At 33.1% G+C, this 19,668-nt stretch overlaps 1 protein-coding gene across 4 annotated transcripts in view; it reads right to left on the reverse strand.

Annotated features, from left to right (window-relative positions):
• The window catches only part of LOC141447239 (vascular endothelial growth factor receptor 1-like), a 534,132-nt gene extending 528,139 nt beyond the window's left edge, over positions 1–5,993 (reverse strand). For 3 of the 4 annotated variants that reach the window (XM_074114561.1, XM_074114562.1, XM_074114558.1), the window contains exon 1: positions 5,856–5,993. The gene's annotated coding sequence lies outside the window, so the exon portion shown is untranslated. The remainder of the gene's footprint in view (positions 1–5,855) is intronic. The other variant, XM_074114560.1, reaches the window with a different exon arrangement.
• Between the last annotated feature and the right edge of the window lie 13,675 nt (positions 5,994–19,668).

Raw genomic sequence — 19,668 nt, forward strand, 5'->3', positions numbered from 1 at the left:
TTTGACCAAAAACGAAATCGTGTGAAGTGTTGCAAGGACGGTTTGCAGCTGTTCCAGAAGAATCCACAGGACTTTAAGCGTCGTTTCGTCACTGTGCATGAAACATGGATACATCACTACACTCCTGAGACCAAAGAACAATCTAAACAATGGGTTACCAAGGAGGAATCTGCGCCAGAAAAAAGGCGAAGACCGGTTCCTTCGGCCGGAAAGATTATGGCGACTGTCTTTTGGGATGCGCAAGGAATAATCCTCATCGACTATCTGGAAAAGGGTAAAACTATTACAGGTGCATATTATTCATCGTTATTGGACCGTTTGAAAACCGAGCTGCAAGAAAAACGCCCACGATTGGCCCACAAAAAAGTCCTTTTCCATCACGACAACGCACCAGCTCACACCTCAGCAGTTGTGGTCGCAAAATTAATGGAAATAGGGTTCCAACTCGTTTCACTTCCCCCCTATTCTCCAGACTTGGCTCCCTTGGACTACTATTTGTTCCCCAATATGAAGAAATGGCTGGCGGGAAAAAGATTTTATTCAAACGAGGAGGTGATTGCAGAAACGAATGGCTATTTTTCAGACTTGGACAAATCCTATTATTCGGAAGGGATCAACAAACTACAGCAGCGTTGAACGAAGTGTATAAGCCTAAAAGGAGACTTTGTTGAAAAATGAAAAAGGTTTACCCCAAAAAAATTAAGTAGTTTTTATTTTTGCACGGACTTTTCAAACGACCCTCGTAAATTAGGGTGTTAAAAAAAGGCCAAAAACAATAATCAAAACTGACTGAAATCAATATTTTGAGAAGTAAAAGACAAAAAGTTAATTTTCCACAATTATAACTCGCAGCCTCTTTCAGCCTAGTCATATTATATTCATTCAAATTGATCTTTTCCACTCGTACATTATTTATAATAAGAAATCCTTCTTTTCATTTTAAACATTTATTTTCATATTAAACTGCCTATTGTTTCATCTTCTCTACCTTTAGAAATATTAAGTCCCAGTTGGCCAAAGTCGCTCTCTATAAACTTCTTCAAAACACAATAAACCTTCACAAACTAGAAGTTTTTATTATTACCAATTTCGCGTCTACCTTTTATTGACTGATCCTTTATTATTAAACATATTTTATCCTCCTTACTTTTTCTTTACAATATCACCATTTTCCTTTATTTATTTATTTTTTTTTGAACTATAAGATTCAAAGATAGACTGCACCAGACTTGGAAGGCGTCACTAAATCATTAAATAGTAAACATCTGGATTGATTCTGTCTAAATTAACTGTTTAATAATTAGGGAACGGATTCGTATGTATTTACATATTTTTTTCTAGGCAATTTACAGACATTTTTCAACTAGAAGTATTCATACTGACACTTTTTAAGCCGTTTGAGTCTACTTTTATTTCACATATTTCCACATATTTGGATGTTATCGCATATTTCTACATATTTGATTAAAATAAATAAATATTTCTACATATTTAATCAAAATATGTATATATTTTTCATTTTGGGCATATTTTCATAGTTGGGAGGTGGTTGACAGGAACTGTGAACCACAGACTGTAGGGCTGTGAATCACAGTGAGTACAATGGTTATTGTAATTTACACAGAATGCTACTAAACAGTGACGGGCACTTGTTAGTTCTTTGAAGTTGTCTGACGTTGTCTGTTCTTACAGCTCGTTCGTCGAAGTGTCCAATTCATTTCGTTCGGTCACTTAATGTATTCTTTTTTGGGTGAAATGCCACGAACATCGGCCTCAAACAAACAACTGGTTGCTAAATATCTTCGCGAGTTTCCAGCAGAACTTTTTCGAAGTGATGGAGACATTTTGTACTGCACAGCTTGTGACAAGCGCGTTTCTTGCTCTCAACGTTCCCAAGTCACCCAACATATTGCCACCGGATCGCACATAGAGAATAAAAACAGAAAGAAAGAGAGGACGTCCTATCAAGCCTTCCTTACATCTCTATCATCAAGTAAGTCTACTCTGAGTACAGATCTGTGACGGGCTTTGGTTAGAGCAGATATCCCTTTCCACAAACTTAAAAATCCTCATTTCAAAGGATTCTTAGAGACCTATATTGGGAAAAAAAATGCCTGACGAGAGCGCTCTGAGGAAAAACTACCTGGAAGATGTCTATAAAGATACACTAACCAAAATTCGAGAACATATCAAAGATGGTCCGATTTGGGTGTCAATTGATGAGACCACTGACGTTGAGGGCAGGTATATTGCCAATGCAGTTATTGGAAAACTTGACAGTGATGCTGATGTGGATTCAAAGCCATTCCTTTTGAACTGTGAGGTTCTCGAAAAATGCAATCATTCCACCATTTCACGATTTTCATAAAAAAAAAAATGTCCATTTTACTTAAATATTCCAGAAAATATTTTAAGAAAATCACATATTTTCCACATAATTGACGAAAATAAATGCATATTTTAATTAAATATTTGGCATTTTTAAATACATAAAAATCCGTTCCTTATTAATAATTTTCTTGATTATTCAATAGGTTTTACTTTATGCTTTTTGAATTATTGCTGTTTAATAACTCAATAAGAAAATTTTCATTCAAAAATTGTAAACATGGTTTTGAAAGGATGGATTTATTTTTATAGCAGTTTTCATTTAAGTGTAAATATCGGTTGGCAACTAAGTCATTGCGGATTTTGTCAATAGATGGTTTTAGCGCATTCTTTTGTCTTGTTTACGTGATCAAAGCATCTGAGCTGGATTGTTTTCTTGTTAGGATTTTCGCTTTTAATTTAATAAAAAAAACATTTATCGATTAGTCATTTGGTTTCCTTTTTATCCAATTTAAAAATGGAAGAACAAGACGCGCATTTCAGACAAATTTTATTACATTATTTCTGAAAAGGCCAGAACGCATCGCAAGCACATAAGACGTTATGTGCCGTATATGGGCATGAAGCCTTGAAAGAAAGGCAGTGTCAAAATTGGTTTGCCTAATTTCTTTCTGGTGATTTTTCACTGAAAAATGCGCAACGATCTGGCTGTCCAGTTGAAGTTGATGAGACCCATATCAAGACTATTTTCGATTCAGATCGTCATAGCACAACTCGTGAGATTGCAGAGAAGCTCAATGTATCGCGTAAATGCATTTAAAAAAAAAATTAAAACCACTTGGCTACGTCAAGAAACACGATTTACGGACCCCTCATCAGCTTAAGGAAATCCATTTGACGCAACGCATTAGCGTCTGAAATTCGCTTTTGAAACACAACGAAATTGATCCATTTCTGAAACGACTGATTATTGGCGACGAAAAGTGGACAGTTTACAACAAGGTTAATCAGAAAAGATCGTGCATGATGCAAAATGTTCCAGCTCAGACGTCACCAAAAGCTGAGATTCAATAAAAAAAAAAAGATTATGCTGTCTGTTTGTTGGGATTATAAAGGAATTCTGCACTTTGAACTTTTACCAAAGAACCAAACGATTAATTCAAGCGTCTACGTTGAACTAATCGCCAAACTGAGCGATGAAGTTCAAGAAATGCGGCTAGAATTGGCAAACCGTAAGGGTGTTGTTTTGCAGTATGATAAACGCAAAGCCCTTTGGTCACCCACCAAAAATTATTGGAACTAGGTTGGGATGTGTTGTCACATCCACCATATAGCCCTGGACCTTGCGCCTTCAGATTACCATTTATTTCGTTCCATGCAGATCTCTTTAAATCGTAAAATTTTTATTGATGCTGTTGATGTAAAATCACAATTAATTCGTTTTATTTTGCTGGCAAAAATCAGAAGTTTTATGAACATGGAATTATGACACTGCCTGAAAGATTTTGTCATCGACAAAAACGAAAAATGCCTAATTGAATAAAGTTATATTTTTAAGCAAAAATTTTGAATTTTAGAAAAAATGTGAATCATTGAAGGAAAGTACTATTGATGGAAAAATGAAAACCCTATCTATAGAAATGGTACTAAAAATGAAATTGCCCTAAGGCCTAATATTTTATTTAAAAAAATAAGTACGATAAAAAGTAAAAATGCCTCGTTGGAAAACAAAACAAATCAAAAAAGCATGGCCTTCAGGGAATATTCGTGAAATTTTAATTAATTTAAACTTTAATTAGCCATGATCTAACGCTAAAAGTAAAAAAGAAAATTTTACAACAAAATAAATAACGCTTGCTTTCATTTAAAAGAAAAATAAGTTAATGATTAAATGAAAAAAAATGCTTTCACATCAGAATACAATAATGTAAATGATTTATTTATTATTATAATTACTCTGTGTGAGGGGGTCACGGTAGCCGTGCGGTTTAAAGACTGGACTCGCAATGCTAATATGTATTGCTTGGTTTAGTAGGTTCGATTCCCGGTGTTTTATACCTTGGATTTTTATTTATTGGATTAATAAAAGAAATTTTTACAGTAAAGTATGTTTGTTAATTGCCTCCGTCCCACGATACCTGATTTGGGTTAGTTGTGGACATAAAGCCAGCCTGAAAAAATGGGGGGGGGGGCTCTACTTTACTTCATTTTTTTTAAATTATTTTGTGTGAATAAATAACTTTATGTATAATTTTGAAATATGAAAAATTGTTTTTTAAATTAAAATAAATGGTGTTAGTTACGTTTTATAAAAAAATAAAATAAAATATTAAGACTTAATTATGGCTCCTGTAATATTAATTCTGGAAATAAAAAGACAGAAAATGAAGGAAAATCCTAAATTGAAAGAAATGCCTACGCGGCACCTCTCTTGGATTAACTGTTCCTGAATAATTTTCAACGTTTTTACTTGTTTTTTAATTTCTAGGCTAATTTGTTTAAATATTTTTTGACAAGTTCAGCAATCAATATCATAAATATCTTCTTTTTTAAAAAAAATTATCTAAAAATAGCAAACTAATTTAGTATAAATAAAAAGTTATAGGCATACTTAAATAGAAAATTAAATGATTTCAAAATTTCATGGCCCTCTTTTTACATGTAGATGTAAATTTAGGTAGGTCATTTGAGGCCCACCTAGGTGAGAAAAAAAATAGGTGGGTCCTAACCCAAACTTTTAAAACAAAAATTATAAAATGGATTATAGATAACCATATAAAATACTTTTGGAATAAACATATAATAAATACATTAAGCGAAGCAAAAATATACATAAAGTTACGCTTGCTTTTCGCTTATTGTACGTCTTAAATAACGCTATTATGGAAAGAAAAAGACTTATCTTTTTAGGCGTTTAAAAAAGACAGTATCAATTTAATTCTTAAAATTTTTAAAGCTTCCATTTCTAAAGCTGTTTATATAAATATTGTCGATACATTGCAATTAAAGCAAACAAACAAAAAATTTATTGATTGAAGTTTCTGTATTAATGTCAGACACTATAAGTATATAATTTTGCTCCCACTAAAGACTAAAATTAACTAAATTTAACTAAAGACATACAAAAAACAGCGAACAACGTTCACTACCCAAAGGAAGCGCTAAAAAAAGCCTAAATCAAATAAATAGGCAAAATGCTAGACATATATGTAATGCGGGTTTACATTCTTAATATTATAAGGGGTAAAAAAATTGACTGGTTTAAATACTAATTACTTAATATTCTAACTTCCTTTTCAGAATAAAGTTACAATCTTTTGACACTTTTATTCTTATTCCAAATTAATTCATTTATTTTCTTTTTTTTTTGCTAATGTGAACTATAAATTGAAATTTAACGAAGTAATTGGGAAAGGTGCTTTAAAAATGTACAAAATTTAGATAAAATAATTATTAAAAATTTAAGCAAAAAATTATGTAATAATAAATAATAATAATAAAATTCAGCACATTAAGATTTAACTTACATGTGCAGATGAATGCGATGTATTTAAAATTTGAATTTATTTGATTTAATACGTAATTTAAAAACGATATTTTTTTAAAATATATATTAATGTTCTTATTATACTCTTTTAATTTGTAAGCATGAACACGATCTAAACTGTTTTAGAATCGGCAGTCGACTGAATGTACTAGGGGGTTGTAGCATTGAGTGGGGTTGATAGTTTAAAAGCTGACCGACCCATGCGCTTTCTAGGAGTAAGTACATGTAACAACCAAAATGTATTGAAAATTTATTGTATATTTTGTTTTTATACTTATTTTCTCTCTTTTTCTAAACTGTAGAATAAATTATTTATTTACTTCGCTTACAGTTTTTTTATTTACAGATGAATACACAAATTGTTCTACTTTATAAATCAAGTATCTTCACTTCTATGTTCCCAAATATTAGGATATATCCGAAATCAGCAAGTTTACAATACCTTTTGAATTTTTAGGAGATTAAGAGAATCTATTTACAAAACAAAGGGGATTATAGTACTAATTACTAAACTGTAATTATCGTTAGTATTAGTAGTTAATTAATGAAGACAAAAATTAATTAGTATGAGTGCTAGCCGATAGAAGTGGAATTAGAGGATTACAGTGCTAGATTCCCCAGTATGAAATCAGTTCAATGGCTTTCGTAAAATGAATTAGGGCACGACGTATATGTACAATTTTTATATTGCATTATTTTGTTTGTATTATTAATTCAAAATAAATAAATAAATAAAATGAAAATCCTACTAATTAAGCGTCACATTAAGTTGCGTAGCGTGGTTATTTCATATGGGTCAATCGGAAAACTGTGTTCGGTAAAAATAGCATTTTCTAGTCAGCTGATTTTCTTCATTTTGGAAAATTCAGATCTGGCAATTGTTTTTTTTAAAAAAGTAATATTATACAGGTGGCAAGCCATTACATATACAGTAGAGCCTCCTATAAAGGACACTCTCACTAGCGGCCACCTCCATTTATGGACAGTTATTGTGGATTTCCCCGTTTTGAACCCTATATACACTTTCTATATAAAAGAACCTCCGCCGTCTAACGGACACTCTACATAGCGACCGCGGACATTGATTTTGGGGAACGGATTACTTATGTTTCACCTCCCATCAACGACCACCTTATTATTAAAAGTTCGTTTGACGCGGTGATCAAAAGTAATTATCCCCTCTCAAGTTTTTGTTTTTTTCTGGTTTTTCCTAAAGTTTCCTGTATAAGCTCCATACATCTTGTACCATTTTAATCATTTTTCAATATTATTTTGGACGAACAATATTATTTTTTCCGGGTATGTCTCTCAAACGAAAGTGGTTAACTCTAGAAGAGAAAATAAATGTGTTGGAAGATTTTGCAAAAACCAAATCGAGCCATCGTCAACTTGCCGAAAGGTTTGTCCTATTTTTCTAATAATAGATGATAGTATGATGATAATTTTACCATAAATTATTATTGTTATGAATAAATGTGATGATTATTATTCAAATTATTAAATAAGTCAATAATATGTAGTTTTTTGATAAATTTTTTGGATAATTAAGAAAACTTTGATGCATATCATATAGCTGCAATAATTATGCAATTATGTACGTTTTTAAATCTATTAATAATAAACAATTTTTAAATAGATGTTTGGAAAAAAAACCCATATTTTTTCATTATGAAACTTGCCTACCTCCTTCTAACGACCACCTCCAAACAGCGGCCACTTTGCTTTCCTCCGCCAGTGTCCGTTATTGAGAGATTCGACTATATATTAAAAACAGTAATGGCCCATTAAAGAGAATCTACCCACACTGTCTCAGAAGGGGTGCCCTAAATCAAATTTCAAAAATATGAAAAATTTCTGTAAACATTAAAGGAATATTTCCAGTTTGCTGATTTTGTATTGTGACTTCCTCTGTTAATAACTTGGGCAAAATATCGAATTTGAATCTTCAACGAGTTTTCGTTTTTTGTACTAAACTACCTTTTTTTTTTAAAGACTTAAAAACAATTTTTTTTGTACGGATCAAATATTTTCTCTTATTATGGTGAAAAAATAAAAATAGAATGTAACACCATCTGCATTTGGAAAAACTGATTTTTGAATTGACGCTAAAATTCAAAATGGACCCTCAAATGAAGGGAAGCCATAGTTTTTTATATTTATCAATTTGTTGCCAAGAGTTGATTGAGAAAAATGGAAAAATAAAAAATAGAATTAAATTAAAATGATTGGCAGATGTCACATTGCATCATCATCGCTCTAATAAATCTATCATCTTGACAGTTAAAATATAATATTTGATATTAAAATTATATTTTTTCTTCGTGGATTTTTAAAAAAAATCTTTTTTTGAAAAATTAAATTGTTTTATAGAACATGCTAATTGGTACGGAGAAGCTGGACAAGTTTTCAAGAACAAATTCAATTGGCAAGGCTTAAGAAGTGGGTGTGATACGTTAAGAAAGGTGAGTGGATTGATTGTAAGGACAGGATCGCTAGTGACTATGGGAATATTCAAATCTGGTGGACGAAGCAGAGAACAAAGGTATGAAAAATTCTTGAGGCTAGACCAGGATTCAGTAATAGATTGCAGAGCTAGGGATGGTGATCCTGAAACTATATTCATTTCTGGAGGAGCCAATGATTAGTCTAAACGAAGGATTATTTTAAAAAAATAAAAAATCGTCAAGATCGATGTCTTCAAAGCTATCATACATGAACCATAATTTTTTTTCTATCACTAATGTGATCATTCTTTGAAACTCAGCAAACCTTATTAATGATATTTGTGGGGAAAGAGAGGGAGAGATGTATAGAATAGGAGAAGGGGAGGAAAGAAGGTAGTTAGAGTGAGAAATCAGTTTGAGTTTAGCAGTTGTTATCGAGTTGTACCAGTTGAAGACGTTCTTTAGTTTTAAGTAGTACACAGCCGTTTAAAGGAGTTTGTTTTTCTAAACGTTGCTAGGCTGTATATTATACACATTTCTAAATATATTGTTTGTTTATTAATTTATTATACATTTCTGAAGTAGATAGTACACTTCCAGGAAAATGGTCCTTTAGCCTTTCCTGTGAATTTCTTTTGTATACATTTCATACACATAATTTATTTCATTATAATTTTAAAGCGTTGCTAGTCTGTATTATACATTTCTAAATATAATATTGTTTGTTTATTGTTTTATTATACATTTCTGAAGTAGATAGTACACTACCACGAAAATTGTCCTTTAGCCTTTCCTGTGAATTTCTTTTGTATACATTCCATACACATAATTTATTTCATTATAATTTTAAAGCGTTGCTAGGCTGTATTATACATTTCTAAATATAATATTGTTTGTTTATTGTTTTATTATACATTTCTGAAGTAGATAGTACACTACCACGAAAATTGTCCTTTAGCCTTTCCTGTGAATTTCTTTTTGTATACATTCCATACACATAATTTATTTCATTATAATTTTAAAGCGTTGCTAGGCTGTATTATACATTTCTAAATATAATATTGTTTGTTTATTGTTTTATTATACATTTCTGAAGTAGATAGTACACTACCACGAAAATTGTCCTTTAGCCTTTCCTGTGAATTTCTTTTTGTATACATTCCATACACATAATTTATTTCATTATAATTTTAAAGCGTTGCTAGGCTGTATTATACATTTCTAAATATAATATTGTTTGTTTATTGTTTTATTATACATTTCTGAAGTAGATAGTACACTACCACGAAAATTGTCCTTTAGCCTTTCCTGTGAATTTCTTTTGTATACATTCCATACACATAATTTATTTCATTATAATTTTAAAGCGTTGCTAGGCTGTATTATACATTTCTAAATATAATATTGTTTGTTTATTGTTTTATTATACATTTCTGAAGTAGATAGTACACTACCACGAAAATTGTCCTTTAGCCTTTCCTGTGAATTTCTTTTTGTATACATTCCATACACATAATTTATTTCATTATAATTTTAAAGCGTTGCTAGGCTGTATTATACATTTCTAAATATAATATTGTTTGTTTATTGTTTTATTATACATTTCTGAAGTAGATAGTACACTACCACGAAAATTGTCCTTTAGCCTTTCCTGTGAATTTCTTTTTGTATACATTACTCATAATTTATTTCATTATAATTTTATCATTTTTCTTGGAAAAGAAGAAAAATATATTTTAGGAAGTGTTCGGTGAAGGGTTAGGGCAGACGTTACACTAACGTGAAATTTCTGTGCATTACACCATTTTACAAAGTGCGTAATACGTACATCTTAAAAAAAACGTTCGCTTTAGCGGAACTTTTCAAGTATAGAGAAAGAAATAAGATGTAAAATCAACAAAAAAAATTAGCTTCTTTGATAAAGAAAACCTTCACACAAAAAAAGAAAATAAATAAAAAAAAAAAAAGAGAAAGTGAAAAAATTAAAGTAGCTAACAACTAGCTACCCCATCTAAGTAAACAAATCGTAATTATTGCCGAAGGTTTTGCTTTTTCTTTGTTTTTACTTTAACCAGTTTTTTCTTGTTAAACAAGAAAAAACAAGATTCCTTAATTTCTGTTAATGTTGTTTATTTTATTTTGTCTACAATTTGCCCTTTTTTTTTAATATTTACATTTTACTTCTTAAAAATTAATTGGCTATCGCCCATTTTAAGGTAAATAAAAACTTTTAATGTCTCATGTCTTTTATTTTTCCCGACATTTTAACAGAAGTTTTTCCCCCGTTCTCCGAGGGGATTAGATTAAACTTGAGATTTAAATACCAAGATTGGTCTTTAAAGAAAAAGATGTATAAAGTCGATTATCCGGGCTAATGACAGGGAGGACTGGCACGGATAATCCAGAAATAATGTATTTATAGACATTTATATTATATTTATTGTATTATATGCATCTGTAAATTTAATATTGTACATTTTATTGGGTTATTACACATTTCTGAAGTAGACAATTATTTTAACATGTTTAATACTTAATATTTGCTTTAAAAAATTAGTAATTTTTGTTCGAGTGATTTTTTTAATTTCAGGTCTAATTTCTTCCTTAAAGTTATTATAGGTATGCTATATTCGAAGTTCCAATGGACGATTTACTGCATTAAAGTTTCACAAAAGCCGACTAATGCAATTGGTAATTTCTTCTGCTTCACTGACAATGCGCTATTTTTTTATTTTTCATTTTTTAATAAAATTTATGCGCTTATAATCCTCATACCGAATAATCTGCGCACCTATAATCTGGAGAATACTGTGTATATTGTTACATTATTATACCAAATAATACTATTATACTAAATAATAATACTTAACAAATTCTTTATTTAAAAGACGAAACAAATGAACAATATAAATTGGTTACATACAGTACTCAAAAACAATACAAAAACCTCCTCCAGCGTTCATAACCTTTCCATACCTGTTGTTCCCGCCATAATTAGGTGCTAGTACGTCTTGAAACGTAGTAGATTTGTAAGTGTGGAATTCGCCGCCATATTTAGCTCATTTTATCATTAGTTAGAATAAAAAGTTTATAGTATTGTTTTATGTTATCGCCTCCATCCAAGAGATCTAATTCGGTTGTTTGACGTTAAACATCGCCTGAAAAATAGGTTCAATTAAAGTAAAAAAGTAAAATAGGCAGGGCTTAACATGGGTCAAATGACTTGGCGGAACTTTGCTCGAAATACGAGCTAGTACTAGAGCTTTGCTGGTAGCTAGAGCCTTTATACGTACCAATAAAAAAGGCTAGCTCTTAAAAAAAAAACAAAAACAAAAAATTCACAAAATAGAGTTTTCCTAAGTGGTTTTGAGAAAAGCGCTCAAAAGTGATTTCTGTTACAGAATAACAAAAACAGAATAGACAAAGATTGTTGATTCAAATTAATTATATTGTAAAAAAAATTCGAAACACTATCAATTTCAGGGAAGAGATTAGCTATGAGGTTAGCATGCTGGACTCCCACGCGGAGGTCCCGGGTTCGAATCCAGCTGCTGACCCTTAGATTTTCTCTTTCTAGGAGCTTCTTACAACTCACTATCCGGTGATGGACAGTGTTGTCTGTAACGAGAGAACACTGTCCGGAGGCCGGCAGTGCACTGAAAAAAGCTCCGGGCGCCAATAACCTTAGATGTTGACGCGCCTTAAATCATCAAAAAAAAAAAACTATCAATTTCTAAATCGACTTCCTTTATTTGTAGAATAATCAATTTCATTTGTTGTTTATAAACATCCGGTTGAAAGTGTTCGAATTAAATGAACGAATAGTTAACTGTCCCACATTAAACAATAACAAACAATGGTTACTAATATTTAATTTCTAATCCTCTTAAGTACAAATATTTTAAGAGGAACATATTAGTTCTACTGTTTACAGGATGCAATAACTGTGATATTAGATTAAACTGGAATGAATACAAATTAATTTTTTATAAACAATGGGAAGATGGAACCCAAGTAAACAAAGACACAATAAAAATGTGATAAAAAATAAATAAAATAAAACAGGCAAAAAAAGACACAGAAATAAAGAACAAGACAATCTTCTACTAGGTACCAAATTGGTACCATTTCCCCATAACTGCTGAGTACTTTGCAAACTTAGCATCCTTCATTTTCACTAACAATACCAATTTTCGTTCAGTAGTCATACGTGGTTTTTGTATTAGCTGAACTGAGAATTGGTGTTCAGTTTTTGGTTTTTTAAAAAAAAAAAAACCGCTCTCAGACGTGTCAGATGTTATCTAGTTTGCTAAAAACAGACTGTACGAGGGTCATTTGAAAAGTCCGTGCAAAGTCAGAGAGATAGCACTACTGGCGCGTATCGAGGTTATGTTTAGTTAGTAGCATCTCTTAGAAGAACACACACCAAGTTTCAGCCAGATCGGTCTATTTCTTTGTGTTTGGCATTCGTTTGAATCGAGGAAGTCGAGTGATTTTCAAAAAATGGACGAAAAAGAATTTCGTGTGTTGAGTAAACACTACTTTATGAAAGGCAAAACGCCTGAGGAGACTAAAGAGAAGCTTGATAAACATTATGGTGACTCTGCACCTTCGATTAGAACAGTTTATAAGTGGTTTCAAAATTTTCGGAGTGGCCATATGGGCACAAGTGACGCTGAACGTTCTGGACGCCCTGTTGAGGTTACTACTCCAGAAATGGTGATGGATGACAGAAGAGTGAAGGTGCGTGAGATTGCTATTGCTGTGGGCATCTCGAATGAACGGGTACATAATATTTTGCATCAACATTTGGACACGACAAAGCTATCCGCAAGATGGGTGCCGCGATTGCTCACGCTTGACCAAAAACGAAATCGTGTGAAGTGTTGCTAGGACGGTTTGCAGCTGTTCCAGAAGAATCCGCAGGACTTTAAGCGTCGTTTCGTCACTGTGCATGAAACATGGATACATCACTACACTCCTGAGACCAAAGAACAATCTAAACAATGGGTTACCAAGGGGGAATCTGCGCCAAAAAAGGCGAAGACCGTTCCTTCGGCCGGAAAGATTATGGCGACTGTCTTTTGGGATTCGCAAGGAATAATCCTCATCGACTATCTGGAAAAGGGTAAAACTATTACAGGTGCATATTATTCATCGTTATTGGACCGTTTGAAAACCGAGCTGCAAGAAAAACGCCCACGATTGGCCCACAAAAAAGTCCTTTTCCATCACGACAACGCACCAGCTCACACCTCAGCAGTTGTGCTCGCAAAATTAATGGAAATAGGGTTCCAACTCGTTTCACATCCCCCCTATTCTCCAGACTTGGCTCCCTCGGACTACTATTTGTTCCCCAATATGAAGAAATGGCTGGCGGGAAAAAGATTTTATTTAAACGAGGAGGTGATTGCAGAAACGAATGGCTATTTTTCAGACTTGGACAAATCCTATTATTCGGAAGGGATCAACAAACTAGAGCAGCGTTGGACGAAGTGTATAAGCCTAAAAGGAGACTATGTTGAAAAATAAAAAAGGTTTACCCCAAAAAATTAAGTAGTTTTTATTTTTGCACGGACTTTTCAAACGACCCTCGTATTTCTGTGCACTGTACACTGTACGGTATCCGGACAAACGTTTGTCATGTATCTCTGACAGACAATCACTATTGACGCTAAACTACTAAGTACTGAAAACAAATTTTTTAGACTTACAGACTCCAAACTGTGTGGAGTTCAACCGAGCATTCTAACATTTACCGGACTCCAGGCACTACAGTCACAAATTCTACACCGTGCAACTAATGCTCTATATCAGGGGGTCTTCAACCAGGGGTTCCGCAAGTGATCACTATTTGCTCAGCATAAACGCACGTAAAATGGGAAATCATCTATTCAAGAAATTTATCATGTAGGAAAGGGGTAGTGGACTGTCTTATTAAAATATTAGATTAATATAATATTTAAGTAAAAATTACAATAATAATATAAATTGGAAATAAAAAGGCAGTTGATTGTAAAAATAAATATTTTACGGATAAAATTAGATTTTGGAATTCGGTAAAAGTCACGTGCTTCAAATACACCATCAAGACGCATTAATTATTATAAAATTTAAGAGTTGATTATTCATAAAATGTATTTCAGAAATTAAATAAAATAAAACCTGATTCGCTACCTTAATATACGAGAATAGAATAGATTAAATTAGAGCGGCCTCCAGGCCTACGCCACTGCGACCCCTATGGATCTATTGTGGTTCCCCGACTTTAGAGCTCACCCTCCAGACCCGTCCGTTTAATCAGACTCTTAATTCTAGAGAGTGGCTCCTAGGTAAAGCTCACCAGGCCTTGGTTGTTCCTCCCCGAGAAGTAACATCCTTAGCCATACAAGCCCCACACACTGACACAACACATGCAGTGTTGTTACCTCCTCTTCCTGACAGAACCTACAAAGGCTAGCCATCTGCCAGGCCCATGCGATGCATGTGTTTTCTGAGCCTGCAGTGGCCCAGTTAATAGGCCTTCAATTATCCTTATAGCCCCACGGCCTTTACGGATTAATTCTGCGGTCAGCCTCCGCGAATAGCCTCTGATGAACTCCTTCGCCTGTCTCTGCCCAGGGTGGTAGGACCTGAGCCCTACTCTGCACCCATAAGTTAATGGCCGCTGACTTGAACACATTTCGAAACCCCAAAACAGGGCTCCGGGTCAACGAAGTGTCCCGCAGAGCCTTCCCGGGCCAATAAATTGGCCGCTTCGTTTCCCTTGTGTCCTGAATGACCAGATACCCAAACTAGAAAGACCGATTTAAAAGTATTTTTTATTCAAGATATTAATCACCGCGCAAAAACAAGAAGCCAATCAGCACATCCCAATCTTCTGATTGGCCAGCTTTCATATTTTATTCTTTCTGACAATCTCGGCCGATGATTGGCAATGATTGGGCCCCGCTGTAGTTCTCAGCATAGCAGTTCAATGATTGACTCATTGGTGAGCCATGATAATTCTTCTCTTGTCAATCATGTAGTCATGCAAAAACCATTTTTATCGACAATAGCGTCTGCAGTATAAATTTAAAAAAACGGTCACAATTATTTATTGATATAATTAATTAATACAATCCTTGAATAATGGAAAACCAAATTCCAGTAATGACGCATTTTCTTTTTAATAGAGTTTCACCAAAACGTAATCATTTTCACGTAATAAACTCCATTCGCTTTTCTCTTTTCTCTGAAGGAGACCTTAAATTATACTTCCAATGTAAAAGAATTACGCTCCGTAAAATATTTAACCTGGTCGCTTATTAGAAATAACCTGGTTTGTTTAATGGTTCATGAAGTTGATAAACTAGAAATTCTCCTAAGGAAGAAAGAAATGGGTGACTAAAATCTATAAGAATACCATAAAATTAAAGCCACCATTGAATAAAAAGTAGACGATGCAAAAAAGAATAAGAATTAGTTTAAAGACCCCCAGTTTCCATGTTGAATTATTCAAAAAATATATCTCAATATTATTATACTTTAATGGAACTTGAAAATTGCTACATATAAACGACACCATAGAAAATTTAAAAAAAAAAAAAAAAGAACTGGCACACCAAAAAGGGAGATAAGTGGGTTGCTAGGGTTAGCAGCATCATTTTTCATTCACAATCATCTCCCCAGCCACCACTCCTCTCTAGGTTGCTAGGCACTTAGGTTACCAGTCAAGAAAAGAAGGACAGATAAACCACCAGCTGATATTCTCGAGGTAATACTTTTGAGTTAAATATTATTTAATTTTTAAACTTGAATGAATTTAGAAATAGCTCAGTGATTAGCATACTCGACTTACATGCGGAAATTCTGGGTTCGAAACCAGCTGCTGGTTCTTAGGTTTTTTTCTTCTTCCTAGAAGCTTCTTGCAGCTCTGGAGAAGGGTAGTGTTGTTTGTAACGAGTGAACACGCGTAAAATAAAATAATAATAAATAAATAAATAAACACTAAGCGCCAATGAACTTAGATATTGACGCCTTGTTGAATTAATTAACTTAAGTTATCTCATTAAATAATTATTTGTAGGTTGAAAGAAAAAATCTAATGATAAAGATGAAATAATACTATTTCTGAATAATATACGGTCCTGTGTCAAAAATATGGCAAATGATACATTATTTAAAAATAAACACATAGAAACCAAAAACTATAACTTAACTATTAAGTTCTGGTCACCATTAAAAAATAAATAAGCAAATTTTCTAAACTTAAGAACAGAAACCAAAAAACTAAAGACATTCTTGATTTGAAAATTATCTTTAATATTCAATAGATCAATTTGATCATTATTTGTTTTACAAACTAAATAATCAGACAAAAATGTTCCACTATAATTGTTGTATTAAAGGCAAATTAAAAAGATGTGAATCAATATTTCTTGTTCATTTAAATTGATCAATAAAAACTGACTTAAAAATAAATCGATTTTCCCCAATCTAAATAGATTCTTATTATAATTAAAGTCGACAATCTAAGTAGTCGAATTAGTTTTTGTTGTCCAATTTTAGATCCGCTAGTTACATTAGGAGTTCTATTTGTCGGCATTAAATGACGAAAACAAGTATTATATTTAATATTGAATAGTTGGTTAGTGCATACATTCCACTAAAATGAAACTAGTTAAAAGCGTTATAAGTACCTTTTATAAAGTTATCCAAGAAAAATGTTTCTTATAAAAGTTATCTATCTAAAAATATAAACAATATATCAGGCGCCACGGTAGCCGAGCGGTTAAAGGTGCGACCTGCAAAGCTAATGTGTATTGTGGTACTGGGTTCGATTCCCGATCTTTTTGGCCTTGGATTTTATTTAATAGTTAATAAAAGAAATTTACAGTAAAGTATGTTTGCTAGTCGCCTCCGTCCATGACACCAAATTGGTAGTTGGACCCGCTTGAAAAAATAGGCAATTATTTTACTTTACTTGACTTAGTGAATCGCGGACGTACATCACTTAATCGAATTTCTGTAAACATTTTTCTAGAAAAAAAAAAAGTTGTAGATTTATTTTTTCATAATCACTATTCTAAGTTTAAATCCTAGGAACCGTTTGCGAGAAAATGTTAAAATACGGAAAATCCTATTCGGTAAAGTGGCTTTTTCTGGTCAGTCCATTTTCAATATAAATAAATAAACTCTTTATGAACTTAATAAAGAGAAGTTATTGCCATCTTTATTTGATTCCATTTTTATCTGTAGTGTTTTCATTAATTTATTTCTTCAGTCAGAATAATTGTTGCATTCAATTAGGCGAAGTAAACAAAAGGTGTTACAACAAAACGGGTGAAAAATTCATTCTAATTTGGTTTTCAATGTAAATATTGTAGTGTTAGGTATGATAGCGACAAAACATCATAACATAAATAACATATAAATTAAATTTAGTATAAATGTTAGTTAATAATCTTAACTGGAATTCTCTCCAGCAAATACAATCACTACTAACTCTAATGAATACTGTATTTGATACAGAGCATTGTTTACATAATGTTATGTATATAAACAAAGTTATTTCTGTCTTCTAGAATATAATTTAATAATGATGTTTGCTTTATTACATTAGCTTTAATATTAATCATAATAATAATAATAATTAAAAGACTGGTGAGCACTCTAACACTTATTACAGTACAGTTTACGTAATTCACTTTTCTTAAACAAACATTCTCAAAATACTGAAAAATTTACTCCAAAAGTAGCGATACTAAATTGGCTGATTTTGTACTAAATTGTTATTGTCAGTTTCGATATAGGCGTTTGAGTTATGTTAGGCCCCACTCTCAAAAATAAAATAAACTATATTAAATTTAGAATTTAATATAGTTTAATTTAATTAGAATATTGAATAGTTGGTTAGTGCATACATTACACTAAAATGAAACTAGTTAAAAGCGTTTTAAGTACCTTTTATAAAGTTATCCACGAAAAATGTTTCTTATAAAAGTTATAAATCTAAAAATATAAATAACATACGAGGGGGTACCCAAAAATAACCGGAATTGCGTTGCCGCGCATGGAGCTTATGTAGTACGCATTTCTGCCGCTAGACGTGTATAGCGCAATTCCTTGCCAGTTCAGTCCTGCCTGTGTTGTCTGCCTGGCTTGTTCTGTTCATCTGCAGTGATTGTTTTTACCAGCGCTGTTTTGTTCTTTTTTCGTTTTTTATGATGGCAAGTTTAAGTGAACAACGTGCAGCTCTGAAATTTTGTTTTCTACTCGGCAAAAATGCTGCTGAAAGTGTTTTAATGTTGAAAACAGCTTACAAAGATGACGCTATGGGAAAAACTCAAGTATACGAGTGGTTTACTCGGTTTAAAAATGGCGACATGTCGATTGATGACAAACCTCGTTCTGGACGTCCATCAAGTGCCCGAATCGACGAAAATGTTGAAAAAATTCGAGAGCTGGTGTTCACAGACCGTCGACAGACAATTGATCAACTGTCAGAGAGTAGTGGGTTATCTTTGAGCTCGGTTCAGCGAATTTTAACGCAAGATTTGGGGTTGAAAAGGGTTGCTGCCAAGTTTGTTCCTCGAGTTCTGACTGACAATCAAAAAGAACATCGAGTTAAAACATGTCGTGCTTTGAAACAACAGCTTGAAACTGATCCAGACTTTCTGTCAAAGGTCATTACTGGTGATGAGTCATGGTGCTATGGTTATGACCCAGAAACAAAGCAACAGTCGAGCCAATGGAAGACGTCATCTTCACCCCGACCAAAAAAATGTCGTCAAGTCAAGTCAAACATCAAAACAATGCTGATTTGCTTTTTTGATGCCAAAGGCGTAGTCCATTCAGAGTTTGTCCCCCCAGATCAGACCGTCAATCAAACCTTGTATTTGGAAGTTTTGAAAAGATTGCGCAATAGTGTTCGCCAAAAAAGACCCGATTTGTGGCAAACAGGAGACTGGTTCTTCCACCACGACAATGCACCTGCACACACAGCCATCTCTGTTACACAGTTTTTGGCTAAAAATGGCATGGTTCCGCTGCCCCACGCACCTTACTCGCCTGACCTGGCTCCGTGCGACTTTTTCTTATTTCCACGCATGAAAAAGGGCATGAAAGGTCACCGATTTGACAACATTGAAGAGGTCAAGAAAAAAACGAAGAAGGAGCTGTCAGCCATTTCTAAAGATGACTACAAAAAATGTTTCGGACAGTGGAAGCACCGGTGGGACAAATGTATTAGTTGTAATGGAGAGTATTTTGAAGGGGATAAGGTGTAATAGGCATCACGGTAGCCGAGCGGTTAAAGGCGCGACCTGCTAAGCTGAGATGTGTTATTGTTGTTGGGTTAGTGGGTTC

The sequence above is a fragment of the Rhodnius prolixus genome, unplaced genomic scaffold, assembly GCF_049639745.1.
Source record: "Rhodnius prolixus isolate KJV_2025 unplaced genomic scaffold, Rpr scaffold_7, whole genome shotgun sequence".
NCBI lineage: Eukaryota > Metazoa > Arthropoda > Insecta > Hemiptera > Reduviidae > Rhodnius > Rhodnius prolixus.